This window comes from Chiloscyllium plagiosum, unplaced genomic scaffold, assembly GCF_037043375.1.
Source record: "Chiloscyllium plagiosum isolate Xiang-an unplaced genomic scaffold, Cpla_swu_hap1 HiC_scaffold_27, whole genome shotgun sequence".
Classification (NCBI taxonomy): Eukaryota; Metazoa; Chordata; class Chondrichthyes; order Orectolobiformes; family Hemiscylliidae; genus Chiloscyllium; species Chiloscyllium plagiosum.
In genome coordinates, this window is record NW_028270165.1 from 4390672 (window position 1) to 4408631 (window position 17960).

Genomic DNA, 17960 nt, shown 5'->3' on the forward strand with positions numbered 1-17960 from the left:
TCCAATACTCAGAACTGGGAAAGTTTTCAAATCCCCCCCAACCTGCACACCCCTGGGCACTATGGGTAATTTGGCATGGCCAATTCCCCCCTAACCTGCACATCCCTGGGCACTATGGGTAATTTGGCATGGCCAATTCCCCCCTAACCTGCACATCCCTGGGCACTATGGGTAATTTGGCATGGCCAATTCCCCCCTAACCTGCACATCCCTGGGCACTATGGGTAATTTGGCATAGCCAACCCCCCCCCTCCCCCCCCCCCCCCCCCCCCCCCACCGAACCTGCACATACAAATTCACTCCCATGGACGTGTGTGTGTTTGCATGAAAGAGAAAAAAAAATCTACATCAGTATATCTCTGCCTATTTGATAACAGATGCTTTATTTCTGTTGGTGTAAATATTGTTGTAAATCATAGCTGGGTGCTAATAGTTAGATGGAAGGGAGACAAAATTCCCCAAGTCGGGCACCATGAGAATCCTGGGAGAGCCCTATTTCTAGTTTACTTCCGAATGAACAAACACTAAGCATAAGCACCTATTTATTTCTAATTTTGTTTCATTTTTCTTGTTTAATTCCCTGTTATGACTACACTCTGTGCCTGGGTGGTTGACAGGCTTGGGAGATTGTGGGTTGGGGCTTGATTGACTGAATGTTTTATTGTTCCAGAAGGTGTAATAGGGAAACAGGGAGATCAACAGAGGATAGAGAAATCAGGACCTGAAATCAGAGCGGACACCAGACTACCCTGTGGTCAGTGCTTTGATTAGCAGTGCCAACCCTCCACCTTTACCTCACTTCCCATCTGACTATCCCCTCGATATTCAGGATCCAATCCTTGTCATCCTGAAGCCATGTCTCTGTAAGGAGTCTCCGATCATAATTATTCTCTTCAATGTGTGCAGTCAATTCATTCACTTTTGTTACAATGCAGCACACATTCAGACACACTGTTTTTAGTTTCAATTCTTGTGACCTTTAAAATCCAGTTTTGACTGCTGGTACATTTACTCCCCTTGTCCCTTTCTATCGTTCTCTGATGTTCATTTTCCACATCACTACATTGCTCACTGGCCTTGATTTGGATTGGCCAGGCTAAATTGCCCAGCATGTCCAGGGATATGCAGGTTAGGTGGGTTAGCCATGGGAAATGCAGGGTTATAGTTTCATAGTAATAGAAGCAGGAATAGGCCATTTGGCCCATCCAGCCTGCTCCACCATTCATTAAGATCAGGGCTGATCTATCCATCAACTCAGCTCCTCCTCCCTGCATTGTCCCAACTACCCTTCCATTCCCCTACCATTGCAAATACCCATTCAACTGTGTATTGAGTTTAGAATCATAGTGATGTACAGCATGGAAACAGACCCTTTGGTCCAACCCGTCCCATGCCGACCAGATATCCCAACCCAATCTTGTCCCACCTGCCAGCACCCAAATGATATCTCTCCAAACCCTTCCTATTCATATACCCATCCAAATGCCTCTTAAATGTTGCAATTGCACCAGTCTCCACAACTTCCTCTGGCAGATCATTCCATACACACACCAGCCTTTGTGAAAAAGTTGCCCCTTTGGTCTCTTTCATATCTTTCCTTTCTCACCCTAAACCTATGCCCTCTAGTTCTGGACTCCCCCACCCCAGCGAAAAGATTTTGTCTATTTATCCTATCCATGCCCCTTTATGATTTTATAAACCACTATACGGTCACCCTTCAGCCTCTGACACTCCAGGGAAAACAGCGCCAGCGTGTTCAGTGTCTCCTTATAGCTCAAATCTTCCAACCCTGGCAACATCCTTGTACATCTTTTCTGAACCCTTTCAAGTTTCACAACATCTTTCCGACATGAAGGAGACCAGAATTGCACGCAATATTCCAACAGTGGCCTAACCAATGTCCTGTGCAGCCACAACATGACTCCTGTACTCAATACTCTGACCAATAAAAGAAAGCATACCAAACGCCATCTTCACTATCCTATTGACATGTGACTACACTTTCAAGGAACTATGAACCTGCACTCCAAGGTCTCTCTGAGTGAAAATGCCTCTACTGCTTCTATGGGCAGATAATTCCATAAATTCACTACTCTCTGGGAAAAGCAGTTCCTCCTCATCTCGGTCCTAAATCTGCTCCTCCAAATCTTGAGGCCTGGTCTCATCCAGCAGCAGAAATGACTGGATAGGGTAGGGCTTCATCCCCACAGTGCAACAAATTCCCACCTTCCATCAAAATCCCGGATGTAGTTACTCACTCAGTTGCTTTCTCACAAATGCAACTTCATTGTAACTTCTTCTGCTCCCATTAAGGGCAAAACATCTTTGAAAGCTGCTCTGAAACTCCAGCCTTCACAATCACACCTCTGCTTTCACCGAAGAAGATTAGAGTCATATAGCACGGAAACAGACCCTTTGGTACAACTCGTCCATGCCGACCAGATATCCAAAATTAATCTTGTCCCATTTGCTAACATTTGGCCCACATCCCTCTGCATCTAGATGGGTATATGAATAGGAAGGGTTTTAAGGAATATGGGCCACATGCTGGCAAATGGAACAGATTGATTTCGGATATATGGTTGGCAGAGACGAGTTGGGCTGAAGGATCTGTTTGTGTGGTGTATGACTCTAACTGTCTTCGGTGAAAACAGAAATGTGGTTCTGAAGACTGGGTTTTCAGAGCAGCTTTCAAAGATGTTTTGCCCTTACTGGGACCGGAAGAAGTTACAATGAAATCTTTCATTTGTGAGACAGCAAGCAACTAAGTGAGTATATCCGGGATTTTCGTCTAAAGTGGGAATTCATTGCACTGAGAGGATGAAGCCCCACCCTATCCAGTCATTTCTGCTCTTGGCTGGGACTAGGCCTCAAGCTTTGGGGGAGTAGGTTTAGGACAGAGATGAGGAGGAGGAAGTGAGGGCTGCTGCTTTTCCCAGAGAGTAGTGTATCTGCGGAATTCTCTGCCCGAGGAAGCAGGCTCCAATATGCCCCGCTCCTAATTCTTCGACTTGACGTATCCGTGACTGTAAACTTTGAATTGTTTTGGTTAACTGATGCAAATATTTCCCATTTGTCCAACAATCCAGTGTCAGCTGTTTCAGTCATTGAGGTGGTTTTGATTCATCTACTAAATACATCTACTCTTATTAGACAATATTCATAACAATGTACACGAGGTGATTCTATATAAGCAAGCTGTAGACAATTAAAAAAGGCCGACCAGGCAAGGAGGTGGTGAACAAACACAGGGCATCCCTCTTAGAGTATGCATCTTGTTTGTTTACAAATTAAACACGCTTCAGATCTTTTCCTAGCTGCTTTCTGAAAATCTGGGTACCACCAGGTTTGTGAGTGTTAACAATAATGACCATCATCAACTGAAATAGGCAGAATGAACACAATCCAGTCCGGCAGAGGTCACCCACATTTTGGTTTGAGTATTGAGGGATTACCCTTGAGGCCCCTGTGATATCAGTACCATACCCAGGCTAATGTGCATTGAAACCAGATTATGAAGTGTTAACTTTCCTGCAAACTTCTGCCTGTGTGTGTCTCTCTGTAACATTTTCCAACTTTCTTCATATCTCAGTTTGTCAGCTTTTGTTTAGTCCTTCCTTCCTTCCAAGGCTAATGAGGCACTCACATTCCAGAACAGCCCAAGTTAGGGAGTTGAGCCTCATAAATCCTGGCTGTGACACATTGCTGCTTAACCAAGTGTGCAAACTCTAAATCCCTCTCAGCTGTTCCATTTGCAAATCAAACACTGTTTTCAACACAAGTTGTTTGTGTCTCTGCATGAGTCTACAACCCGGGGAAATACAACGGAGTCTTTAATGGTTGCCCAATGTGTCCTGTATGCCAAATTCACTCAAGTCTGGACATCCTGAAGCGAGCAATTATACTTCAGATTTCTACTCGCCAATTAAAACTAATGTTGGGCACTCGAACAGATTGGGGGCATCTTGAAGCATGCCACGGACCTCAGTGTGGGTCCAGGGCTTATCAAATAGGGTTTCACCTCTCAAAACCCTGGGGTAAGCAAATTGATTTTTATTAACTTTGTAAAGCACAAGTGCTCTCAGCAGTATTACATCCAGACGCCAGGACCCTGTTGAGTCCTCTCACTAGTATCTTGTGGCTGTTTAGTGAGAATTGTATCAACATTTCTAATAGCACTTTTGTTCCTGGCCAGCTTTCCTCTTTATTTTGGACACAACAAAAGCAGCAACCACCCTCTATATTTCATCTCTCAAAGGATATCGGCTGGTGACCTGAGAGGACCAGGGAATTAACTGCCTGACTCGCCAACTGTGGGGGATGGAATTAAAGCCCCATGTCAGGAAAGAATTTGTTTATCGGGAAGCAGTACAGCTGCAAGGCCAACCGTCTCCGCTGAGCCTGGGAAACACAAGCTTTAGCAAGCAGGCACTAAGCTGAGATTCAAAATGGTTTCCAGGCTTTAATATGTGACCAAATGGCTGACCCAAATCTAACAATTCTCCCACATCATCGCAGGGAATAAAACAAGAAAAATGAAACAAAATTAGAAATAAATAGGCGATCGTGCTTAATGTTTGTTCATTATGAAGTAAACAAGAAATAGGGGTCTCCCAGGACTCTTATGGTGCCCTACTTGAGGAATTCTGTCCAACAAGTTTAATTGGAAGCAGTAGCTTTCGGAGTGCAGCTCCTTCATCAGGAGATTGTGGAATATAAAATTGTAAGACACAGAATTTATCGCAACAGTTTATAGTGTGATGTAACTGAAATTATATATTGAAAAAGACCTGGATTGTTTGTTAAGTCTCTCATCTGTTCGAATGACCATGATAGATTCAGTTCTTTCAAATGTAAATCACAAAACCTTTTAAAATAGTTAAATCCTCAAGTGAACTTTACCAATTGGTGTTGCGTCAGTCCAGATAATGTATTGAAGGTGTGAGCTCCCCTGTGTGCGACTGTCTGTGGCCCAATGGTTAAACTGATTTACAGAATCTTACATGGATTCATGCAGTTTTTGAGCAAAGTAAGATAATTCTGCAAGTATAAATTCACCCAACAAACTTGTTTGTGTGTGTGTGTGTGGGGATGTATATTTGCAGATACATTCTATGTGCATTTTTTAAAGCAAAAATCTGCAGGCAGTCAATACATGTAATAGTTTGTAAATTTGACTTTGGAAATAGAACCAGTCTGACTCAAGTTTGGGATACAGGCAGACTCTGACCTCACACCTTTAAGCTGAGCTGAGCTGAGCTGAGCTTTTGCTATAAAACCTTGTTATCTCAAAGGTGACAACAAGAAATTCTGGGATTTACATTGTAATGAGACCTGCAACCTATTTGGAAAGGTGGAAGACTTAACAATCCAGGTTTGTTCAATATACCATTTCAGTGGCAGGACACTGGAATGTTTTGCTCTAAATTGTGTCTTAGGATCTTATCCTCCACAACCACCTGATGAAGAGGCAGCACTCCAAAAGTTACTGCTTCCAAAGAAGCTTGTTGGACTACAACCTGGAGTTGTGTGATTCTAGAATCTGGTTTCTAGTATCTGCAGTCCTTGTTTTTACCGAGTTGATTTTAACCCTACAGTGAATCCTCTTGCAAGGATGCCTGCCTTGAAGAAGTTTTCCTCCTCTCTCTACAAGAATCTCAGGGAGTCCCTCTCCCACTGCAACTCCCAGGTCATTTCCTCTGCCCTGAAGCTCTTCAACCATGTCCTGAAACAGACTCGCTACCACAGCCACATTTGCTTCCTCAGTGCCTGCCTCTGTAACCAACTCATCCTACACGGACTCTGGACCACCTTTAACCAAGCAGAGTTCGGATCCGAACAGGCCACTCCACCGTCCTGTCTGACCTATCACCTTCATCCCTACCCCTATTCACCTATTGTACTCTATATTACTTTCCACCCACCCCCCTCTCCCTCTCATTTATCTCACCACCCTGCAGGCACACTGCCTCTATTGCTGATGAAGGGCTTTTGCCCGAAATATCGATTGTTCTGCTCCTCGGTTGCTGCCTGAACTGCTGTGCTTTTCCAGTACCTAATCTAAAGTCGATTGGCCATGCTGAATTACCCATAGTGCCCAGGGATGTGCAGGTTAGGGTGGATTGGCCATGCTAAACTACCCATAGTGCCCAGGGATGTGCAGGTTAGGGTGGATCGGCCATGCTAAATTAGGCATAATATGCAGGTAAGGTGCATAACTCAGGGTTAAATGTAGGGGAATGGGTGTGGGTTGGTGACCCTTGGGAGGGTCGGTGAGGCCGAGTGGCCTGCTTCCACACTCTGGGGATTCTCTGACGGGAGGGGTTTTGGAAAGTGAGTTGTCCTCCCCGTCTGCTGCTGGGGCAGCGCATGCGCAGTGAGGCGGCCCGCTGAAGGACTCGCCCCGCGCTCTGTACCGTCACTTTTCCTCGGCCCGCCCCTAGTTCCTTTGTGACGTCACAGCAAGGAAGTGGCCCTGTCAGTTTCAAAGTGAATCTCCCGCCCTCTGGACGACTCTTCATCCTGGGAGGGAGACAGAGATGGGAGGAGGGGAAATTGGTCACTTGTAGCAACTGGAGTGAATCCAGGGAGGGAGCAGACCCTCAAAAGATCGGTTTGTCCCTCCATTCTTTCCCGGTGGCGCCCATTACTCTTATCTATTTCTTGCCTTATCCGGCCTTGTGCGTGAATAAAGTGTTAACGTATATCCTCTTTCACTGCCAGCTGCTTCCGTGTTTGCGAAAGCAACATTTCCTCCCATTTTTCGCCGACACTGAGCCTTCTGACCTCCTTGATTGTGTGTTTTTTGTTTTTGCAGAAGCAGGAAACAGATGCTTATAACTGTTTGTACGAGCATATCTAGCTTAACCCACACCCCCTCCCCTCACAGCACCTTATCTGTTTGTCTGTAACATCTTCCATTGTTTGCAGGCACATTTCATGTATGCACATTTTAGCTAATACAAAAGCAATTATATATTTCCTTCACATAGCTTTCATTCTTGTTAACTCCACTCTTGGCTGAAACAATTATAGTTGAAACTTTATTGCTGGAACAGCACAGCAGGTCAGGCAGCATCCAGGGAACAGGAGATTCGACGTTTCGGGCACAGGCCCTTCTTCAGGAATTCCTGAAGAAGGGCCTGTGCCCGAAACGTCGAATCTCCTGTTCCCTGGATGCTGTCTGACCTGCTGTGCTGTTCCAGCAATAAAGTTTCAACTTTGATCTCCAGCATCTGCAGACCTCACTTTCTCCCTGAAACAATTATACCCTGGCGTTAGTTCTTTTACTTTGCAGAAGCAATTATGGTTGCAGAAGTAACACTGCTTTACCTATATCCCACAGGGGAGACCCTACAACCTTGTATAAAATAATGTGGGGCATGGTGAGGGTAAATAGACAAGATCTTTGATCTGGGATTGCTCATAGGTTTAGGGTGAGGCTGAGATTTAAAAGAAACCTCAGGGGCAACTCCTATATACAGAGGGTGGTGTGTGTAAAGAATGAGCTGCCAGAGGAAGTGGTGACTGGTACAATTACAACCTTTAAAAGGTATCTGGATGGGTATATGTTGGGAAACATTTAGAGGGACATGGGCCAAGTGCTGGCAAATGGGACTAGATTGATTTAGGATATCTGGTCAGCATGGACTGAAGGGACTGTTTCTGTGCTGTACATTTGTGATTCTGGCTTGCCACAAATGTTTGTCACGTCTGTATGTTCAGGTTCTCCCTGGTGTTGGTGTTAACGCCTTGGTGTCTTATTTTGCTCCCCACATTCTGGGGACATTAACCGTTTCCTATCTGGTTGTTCTGATGATCTGGACTGCTGTCCGGATTCGGATTTCTGGGATTGGTCAATAAACACACCTGGAAATGACTCTTTTGTCAATCATACAAGCAATAGTTTATTCTTTGATACAGCCGGGTCAGTAGACTCTGATCAGCCCAGAAGGATTAGATTAGATTCCCAACATTGTGGAAACAGGCCCTTCGGCCCAACCAGTCCACACCGACCCTCTGAAGAGTAGCTCACCCAGACCCATCTCCCTCTAACTAATGCACCTAACATTATGGGCAATTTAGCATGGCCAATTCACCAAACTGTACATCTTTGGATTGTGGGAGGAAACCAGAGCACCTGGAGGAAACCCATGCAGACATGGGGAGAATGTGCAAACTCCACACAGCCAGCCCCCGGAGGCTGGAATTGAACCTGGGACCCCTGGTGCTGTGAGGCAGCAGCGCTAATCACTGGGCCACCGATGAGTACTCCTAGAGTGCCAAAAGAATCCGCTAACTTTTACAGAATTTGTATAGAACTTATGTACATTGTTTAGAGTCAGACATTGAGCATGATCACATAGTAACAACCAATCGGATCCCGCAAGGTCCTCATGCATTTTTGACTTAGCCTAGGGCGGCACGATGGCTCAGTGGTTAGCACTACTGCCTCACAGCCCCAGGGTCCCAGGTTCGATTCCAGCCTTGGGTGACCATCTGTGTGGAGTTTGCACATTCTCCACGTGTCTGCGTGGGTTTCCTCCGGGTGCTCCGGTTTCCTCCCACAGTCCAAAGATGTGCAGGTCAGGTGGATTGGCCATGCTAACTTGCCCATGGTGTTAGGTGCATTAGTCAGACGAAAAATGGTTCTGGGTGGGTTACTCTTCGGAGGGTCAGTGTGGACTGGTTGGGCCAAAGGGTCTGTTTCCAAACTGTAGAGAATATAATCTAATCTATCATAATTTCTTGGAGACAACCTGTTCTTGGAATTGTATTTGTCCTGTCTGGTGGTTAGGATTAAACCGTTACTTCTGCGATTGATGGTTAGGTTCACATTTGTTACTTCTGCATTTGCAGTTTTTTTCACTGGATTTATATCAGGCTGTGGTTTCTTGTTTGTTCTGAGTCGTGAGTATCTGCCTGACTCAGTCCCACCGAGTTAGCCAAGCAGAAGCCATTTTGTCCTACCTCCCATGTTAAAGTGGAGATTTGAGGTGGCCCAGGGAATCCTTTGAGAACTCAGACCTGTAAAGCCTCTCTCTTGGTTTGCCCTGGAGATCATACTCTTTGGAAACCTGGAATAAAAACCTTTCATCATAAAGTCCCAAAATACAATTCAATTCAATCCATAGCAAATAAGCACTAAGAGTTAATTTTCTACGGGATTCAACAGCCTCAGCAATAAAACGGTCTCTCTCTCTCGTGTCCTTTTGAACTCTCAAGACTGCAAAGATTTATTTTGTGAATGCCCCACTTGCAAGGGGTAGTAAGAATCTATTATAATGGACAAGCTCCACCCATTAATTACACAGCTATGGATAGTACCGAGTCTTGTTTCAGGGTCAGATTCAAAGACTATCATTAATTTCACAAGGGAACGGCTGTGAATGTTGCCACTTGGTGTCCTGTTCACACAGATTCACCGATGCTGAGGCAAACGTTCTTAATTGCCTCACAGCATCCTGTTATCGCTTGGTGAGCCCAGGTGTCCCTATCTTTAAGTTCTCTCCTCTTTCTGAGCCTTCCTGTTGGTTTATTTTCTAGTGCAGTAAATGTATTCAATAATTCAGCATTACATTTTAGTCTGAATGTTTAAAGACAAGTTTTAAGGCTATAGACTTTATCACCCAGATGCCCACACCCTCATTCCTCCCTTTGATTGCACCGCGATCACTGAAAGAGAAGGCTAGTCCAAACGAATGCCCTTCAAGGTGGTCCAGCCATCAACATCCTGTAGAGTGGCACCACCATCTTCGCAGCTTATCTGGTCATATTTATCATCGCCATCGACACGTGTGGGTGAGCCATCAGATCGTAAAAGGAGCATCTTCTGGGGCAAATCTATATCACTAAGGGACCTCATAAGCCTAGCAATTAAATACCTAACAATACCAATACTGACAAACAGACATAGCTAAATTGATAAGCCAATTGTACCATCAGCCCGATCTGCAGTTTCCCCACCTAGTCCCTTCAGTCATTCTGTCAAGGAATGCCTGGATCTCTTCTTGTATCTTAGTTAAAATTGCCAGTGAGATTGGGAATGCCCATAGTGCATTTATCTTGGACAATGGTGCAGACCTCACCCTCCTGGGCAAGTATATAGTCTAAGGCTTACCGATTCTGCACAGAGTAAAGACACAGGTCTGATAATCCCAGTTTACTCTGTTTCAAAGCCTCTTTAGTCTTATTTCCTCAAAAGGTCAGGCCGTAAAAGAGGGAATTGCGGTTCTGTTGACTTGTCACCCCTGCCGATCCTTCCAACCTCAGGGTACTCTGGATTCTCCAGGCTATCGGGTGCCCTGTATTGTCACCCAGTCCCTTGGGATCCTTCCAGTTGGAGCAAGGTTGGCTGAGACTGACCTCTGCATCCTCCTCAGATGTAGGTTTCATCAACTTGTCCACTGGCCAGGACAAGGTACTGTTGTGGGAACAAGGGCTCCGATAGTGACCTTATGAGGGACATCTTTGCCATCCAGGACAAGGAAGTTGGTAGCTTTACCTTAGCTGAAGAAATAATAGTCTGGTTTGGTGTATATTAGGGAGAGTTTGTCAAAATAGGTTACTGAAATGTTACAGCAGGGGGTCTGGTCAGGTCGACAGGAGGAAAGGGTCGACGTTTTGCAAGAGGAGGTGCTTGAGCTCTGTTAAAAAAAAAATGGGCCAAGTGACTCGAGCACTCGCACTGTATGGGAGACAATGGTCCTCAGAATGCTGTTCACATTGGGCTCTCCCTTAGCTCTATTGTACATGGTCTTGGTGACAGTATCAGATTCTGAAAAGAGAAAAGGCCTATAAATGCGCAAGGGAAGGGTTCCGTTCCAGGTCCATGTGCCGCATAAGGCCTGCTGTACCCCAGCCAGTGTTACACCAGTTGTTTGTATACACAGACCGGAGGTATTGGAAAGTGATATTTCTCTTCGCAGGATCGGCAGTAGGAAGTCTGACGAATAGAATGGAATCGGGGACTGGGGACGGGGCAAGTAAGTCATCTCCCGATAGAGAGGAGTAACATACTACTGCCTCTGGGGTGAAGAGCGTTCTGTGGGCCTGTATAAATAAGTTGTTTGTGGATTGAGGAGTTTCCCCGATCAGGCTTCCCTTTTCTCGAGTCGGCCCATCCTGCAAAATGGGATAGTGTTCCTGAGTTGATCATTTTTATCCTGACTAGGCTTGCGTCTGCAGGTAAAATCAAAAAAACATGGTAACGACATGGTAACTCCCACTGATTTCTACTGTCCAGATGGACCACCTGGTCTTTCTGATGTAAGAGTCCATTGCAATAATCAATCTTCATCACGTTCCACACGTCAAAAGCGTCTGGTCCGGTGCACTGGACGACATCTCCTCAGCATGGGTGGTGGATAATCTCTGATCATTCCTGGTCGCATCCATAGTTAGTGGCTTTCCCCATCAGGATGTTGTACGTGATCAGAAAGGTGAGGAGATAAGCGATCCCCCACATGTCCCTCCTCTTAGTTCAAGTATCTGTAATAAGATTAACATTAGAACAACAGCAAAATTCAAAAACCCAAAAGGTTGGAGACCTTTGCCAGTCCAGTTCTTGACGAGCACCAACGAACCAGGCTCTACCCGTGACGAGGCTGAAAGGGAGGGAACATCGCTGTAGGCCGCACGCTCCTGGGAGTGAAAGGCACGCATAACATTAGTTAGAGCAAGAACATAACCAATCATTGCTTCGGTCATGTGGTGAAAGTGGACTGAGAAGGGAGCCGAATCGTTCCAAGGGGTATGGAGGCGGTGACCAGAGAGACACTGGAGTCAGTCGTGTCTTGCCTGCAGATATGGATCGCATCTGGAATAAGGCCACAGGGATTAGCATAACCCAGAACCAGCACAGAAACAGACCCTTCGGTCCAACTCATCCATGCCGACCAGATATTCCAATCCAATCTAATTCCCCCTGGCAGCACCCAGGCCATATCCCTCCAAACCCTTCCTATTCATATACCCAACCAAATGCCTCTTAAACATTGCAATTGTACCCACCTCCACCACTTCCTCTGGCAGTTCATTCCATACATGCACAACCCTCTGCATGAAAAGTTGTCCCTTAGGTCCCTTTCAAATCTTTCCCTTCTCACCTTAAACCTATGCCTTCTAGTTTTCGACTCCCCCATCCTGGGGGGAAAAGACCTAGGCTATTTGCCCTATCTATGCCCCTCATGATTTTATAAACCTCTCTACGGTCACCCCTCAGGCTCTGATGCTCCAGGGGTAAAATAAATGCCCCAGCCCCTCTCTGTCTGTGTAACTGGTTAAAGCTCCTTCCCATTGTCAGCTCACTGGGGCACACACACTCATTCTGTGTAACCAGTTAAAGCTCAGTTCACTGGTAGTTCCTCTTTGAAGCAGGTCGAATGGATTTCTCTTTCCAGATTCAACCCCCCAATGATATTGAGTGACCCTGTCAGATCTTGTTATGGAATTTCTTCCAAGATTTCTGTCTGCAGATCCTCCCCTTCTGATACCCTGTTAGCAAGTTGAAATAAATCATCACTGTCTCTACTGAGTAGAAACTCTGATTTTCTTGTATGTGTCTGTGTATTTAAAGTACTAACCCAGGAACATACAAATGTTATTATTGATTTAAAATACATAGGAGACATGAGGAAGGAAATGTTAGGACCTGGCACTCTCTGAACCCTAACAGGATGTTCCAAGTGGTAGTGCAAACATTTCAAAATGAAGTGGATGGCCATAGAGCTGTACAGCACAGAAACAGTCCATCTCATCCATGCTGACTAGATATCTGAAATTAATCTATCTTATTTACCAGCACTTGGCCCATATCCCTTTAAACCCCACCTATTCACATACCCATCCAGCTGCCTTCCTCATTCCCCGTTTTACTTGTACTGATACCTTTGGGGATCTCTGAACTTGGACAGTAAGGTCCCTTTTTTCCTCAGCACTCTGTAGGGGTCTATTATTTATTGCTTACTTCCTTCTCTATTAAGATGTTGTCCCTCCAGTTTGCTGTTTGATTCGTTGTGGCAATAGAGGAGGCCAAAGATGGTAATGTCAGAAAGGGGGTGGGAAGGGGAATTGAAATGGGTGGTGACTGGGAACTCTGGTCGGCTCTGTGGACCCAGATATGATGCTCAGTGAACCATTCCCCAAGTTTGCGCTCGCTCTCCCCGATATAGAGAAGACCACAACTGGCAAACACATGGCAAATGCAGTACCACAATATGAAGTTATAGTCTTTGCTGTGGGAAAAAAAGTAGAAAGGAAGTGCATTGTTTAAATGGAGATGTAATTGGATGTGGAGAAAGTGAGAACTGCAGATGCTGGAGATCAGGGTCAAAAAGTGTGGTACTGGAAGAGCAGTAGGTTAGGCAGCATCTGAGGAGCAGGACAGTTGGCTTTTTGGGCATGAGCCCTTCATCAGGAATGATGTGTGGATGGACAAAGGAGCCCCAGCGTCCTCCTACACCAGTCACTGCCAGTTGTCAGACAGGTGCAGCAAGCAATCAGCAAGGCAAGTGGTATATGAGCAAGAGGAATTGAGTTCAGAAGTGGGGATGCCTTCCTGCAGTTAGGGTGTCATTGAATATATTCAAGGCTGAGTTCATCTGATTTTTGAACAACAAAGAAGTGAATGTTTGTGGGGGAAGGCAAGAACATGATTTTAAGACCAGTACAGAACAGTTCCAGAGTCATACAGCACAGAAACAGACCCTTAAGTCCAACTAGTCATAGAGATATACAACATAGAAACAGACCCTTCGGTCCAACTTGTCCATGCCGACCAGATATCCCATCGCAATCTAGTCCCATCTGCCAGCACCTAGCCCATATCCCTCCAAACCCTTCCCATTCATATACCCATCCGGATGCCTTTTAAATGTTGCAATTGTACCAGCCTCCACCACTTCCTCCTGCAGCTCATTCTATACATTTACTACCCTCTGTGTGAAAAGGTTGCCCCTCAGATCTCTTTTGTTTCTTTCCCCCCTCACCTTACACCTATGCCCTCTTGTTCTGGACCTCCCCTTCCCCCCACCGCAGGGAAAAGATTTTGCCTATTTATCCTATCCATGCCCTTCATGATTTTATGAACCTTTAAAAGGTCACCCCTTAGCCTCCAACGCTCCAGGGAAAACAGCCCTAGCCTCCCTTTAGCTCAAATCCTCCAACCCTGGCAATATCCTTGTAAATGTTTCTGAGCCCTTTCAAGTTTCACAACATCTTACTGATAGGAAGGAAACCAGAATTGTGCTCAATGTTCCAAATGTGGCCTAACCAATGTCCTGTACTGCGACAACACAACTTCCCAAATCCTATACTCAGAGGATTGGGAAAGTTTTCAACACTTACAAAAGACAACCGGGAAAGAATGGAGGGAAAAACTGAACCTTTGAAGGTCAGCTTGGAGGCATCAAGGTCTCAGGACAGGGGGGTGGGGATGACCCCAGCTATGGGCCACGTGTGAGCAAACGGTTCCAGATTGATTTACGATATCTGGTCGGTACAGACGAGTTGGACCGAAGGGTCTGTTTCTGTACTGTATACCTCTATGACTCTGGCTTTCCACTAATGTTTGCCATGTCAGTATATTCAATTTCTCTCTGGTGTCAGTGTTAAGACCTTGATGTCTCATTTTGCTTCCCCTTCCCAGGGACGTTAACCATTTTGTGTCTGGTTGTTCCTCAAGAAGCTGTGTGGCAGCTTCATCCTGAATTGACACACATTGTGTTTGCTTCCCAAAATCAGACCTGCTCACTCTCAGCAGGATCCCAGTGTTGTGAAAGATATTAACTTTCAGGTGGAGGTATCCAAAATTCAGAGAGATGTCAGTCTTGATGTTTTTGCTTTTTCTGCCCCTGTAAGATCCTGAATCAGCACCTTCAGGGGAATTAGTTAGAGCGGAGTGAGAACAGAGGGGGAGAGAGCGTGGGATGGTGCTTTCAATTTTGTGGAATAATAAAAGAAAAGAATATTCCACAAAAGTAGAATTGCTTGTTCAGAATTTCCACCCTGCATTGACAGTGATGGCTTTTGTAATCTCTTTTTACAGCGTATATGAAGATCTGATGGCGGAAGTTTCTCAATCAACAGATGAAGGGCTTATGCCCAAAATATTGACCCTCCTGCTCCTCGGATGCTGTCTGACATCCCTGTGCTTTTCCAGTGCCACATTTTTCGACTGACTCTCCAGCATTTGCGATCCTCACTTCGCCGCCAATGTCTGACACTCACTCAGTCCACCAGGACCGCAACGATTTTCGACTGATTTCTGTGAGAGGGATCAAAGCTTTTTGGTTCCTGACTGAGTGAGTATGTTTTCAGCATCACTGGGACTGGACGAGAGACCCCACTGTTGCAGCGCACTGTGCGTGGAGCGTGTAGCAGCTATACGACCTGGAAAAAGGAATTCACGACAGGAAGGGGCTGGAAATTCGATTGTGTGTGGCTGAAGCTTCATCCATGGAGAAACCCGAGGAATCCCGCCCCGTGGAGAAACCGTGGAAGTGTGGCGACTGTGGGAAAGGCTTCCGTTTCCCGTCTGCCCTGGAGACTCATCGGCGCAGTCACACCGGGGAGAGGCCATTCCCCTGCCCTGTCTGTGGGAAGGCCTTCAGACATTCCTCCCACCAGCGGGTCCACACAGGGGAAAGCCCTTCAGCTGTCCCGATTGTGGGAAGGCCTTCATGTTTTTCTCTGCCCTGTTGGCCCACCGGCGGGTCCACACAGGGGAAAGGCCCTTCAGCTGTCCCGATTGTGGGAAGGCCTTCATGTTTTTCTCTGCCCTGTTGGCCCACCGGCGGGTCCACATGGGGGAGAGGCCCTTCAGCTGCTCTGAGTGCTGGAAGGCCTTCAGCAGTTACTCCAGCCTCCAGACCCACCAGCGGATCCACACGGGGGAGAGGCTCTTCAGCTGCCCAGAGTGTGGGAAGGCCTTTACTCGGGTCTCCCCCCTGCTGACCCACCAGCAGGTCCACACGGGGGAGAGGCCCTTCAGCTGCCCCGAGTGCGGGAAGGCCTTCAGCACATCTTTCACCCTGCTGAGGCACCAGCGGATCCACACCGGGGAGAGGCCGTTCACCTGCTCTCAGTGCGGGAAGGGCTTCGCCCGCTCCTCCCACCTGCGGAAGCACCAGCGAGTTCACGTGCCATCGCAGGGGGATTGAAGGAGTGACGGTCAAGTGCCATTATCGATTGGACTATCAATCCGGTTCCGGGGACTGCCGGGTTTGAATCCCACCACGACAGATTGCAGAGGGAATGTGTGATGCGGGGGAGAAAGCCCCCATCTGATTCACTCTCTCCCTTGTTAGGAAAGGGAACCGCCATTGTGGGAGAGTATTCATTCAGTCGTTCCATCTGCATCCTTCACTCGGTCTGGCCTACACATGACTCCAGACCCACAGCAGTCTGGTTGACTCTACACTGCCCTCTCCCCACTGGCAAATGAGCAGGGAGAAACTTACCAGGTTACAGGGTATGGGTTGAAATTGCTGAGTGAGGCAATACTTCCTCCGGATTATGGCTGTAACAAGGATCCAATTACAACCTGGTGCTGCCCAATAGTAAAGACAGTGGGGTGTGTGTAGGCTTTGATCTTGAGCTGTTTAAAAAGCAGCTACTTTGTCTATGCCTTTTTGCAGGGGGGAATCTGAAGATGTAACTAAGTTGAGTCACAATAAAGGTTACCTGAACTTACCGCCGGGCTCAGACTCTCATTGAAAGCTTTGAGCTCCAAGACGTTTTTAGTTTAAAGCTGCTCCTTCGTTTCAGCCTCCTGCACTGAGTTTCCAATGTCATGTATCAGATGGAGCAGTGAATGAGAAGCTAGTATCGTGAGAAATTGTAAATCTTTCAGGTACTGTGTTGTTTCATCAGCATTGTAAAGTTTACTGACAGCACCAGGAGGTGTGGGCTGTGTTCACTAGAAATGATGTGGAGGTGTCGGTATTAGTCTGGGTTGATAAAGTTAAAAAGAAATCACCCAATACCAGGTTGTTGTCCAACAGGTTTATTTGGAAGCACTAGCTTTCTGAGTGCTGCTCCTTCATCGGGTAGCTGTGGAGCCGCATTTTAAGACACAGAATGTATATCAAAAGATCAGTATCATGCAACTGATGGAATATATTGAACAAGCCTAGATTGCTGTCAAGTCTTTCATCTCTTCGAATGGGTGAAGGTTTTGGTTCATTAATGTGTAACTGCCAGAACATCTTTTAAGTCACATTCTTGAGATGACTTAAGGTTTTATAAAAAAGATGACATCTCAGCTCAGACAATGCATTTAAAGGTGTGAGAATTGAGTCTGAAAATGTGTTGCTGGAAAAGCACAGCAGGTCAGGCAGCATCCAAGGAGCAGGAGAATTGATGTTTCGGGAATGAGCCCTTCTTCAGGAAAGGGCTGAAGAAGGGCTCATGCCCGAAACGTCGATTCTACTGCTACTTGGATGCTGCCTGACCTGCTGCGCTTTTCCAGCAACACCTTTTCAGCTCTGATCTCCAGCATCTGCAGTCCTCACTTTCTTCCTGAGAATTGAGTCTGACAGTATTCCAATCTTGAGTCAGACTGGTTCTATTTCCAAATTCATAAAATATTACATGGATTGACTGCCTGGAAATTGTGTGCTTTTTGAGCAAAATTGAATACATCTGCAAATATAATTCTGCCAATACAAATTCACCCCATAGAATTGTGTGTGGGTGCATGTGAGTTTGTGCATGAGAGTGTGTACATGCTTGGTAAAGTGTGAGTGTGATGGAGTATAAGCCTGAGAGAGTATTGGGGGTGTGTGTGTGTGTGTCTGTCTGAGGGGGAGCATGTGTGAGAGAGGTATTAATACAAGCAAGGGGTTGCATTTTGCTAAAACAAGAAAGGGCAGGACTTGTACAGATAATGGTAGGGCCCTGGGTCATGTTATAGAACAGACAGACATGGGGGAGTGGTGTTCAGGTACATAGTTTGTTAG

The 17960-nt window shown here is 46.2% G+C and overlaps 1 pseudogene; it reads left to right on the plus strand.

Moving 5' to 3' along the window:
• The first annotated feature begins 15213 nt into the window (after nt 1–15213).
• On the plus strand, nt 15214–16687 carry LOC148142908 (uncharacterized; annotated as a pseudogene).
• Nucleotides 16688–17960: the final 1273 nt, after the last annotated feature.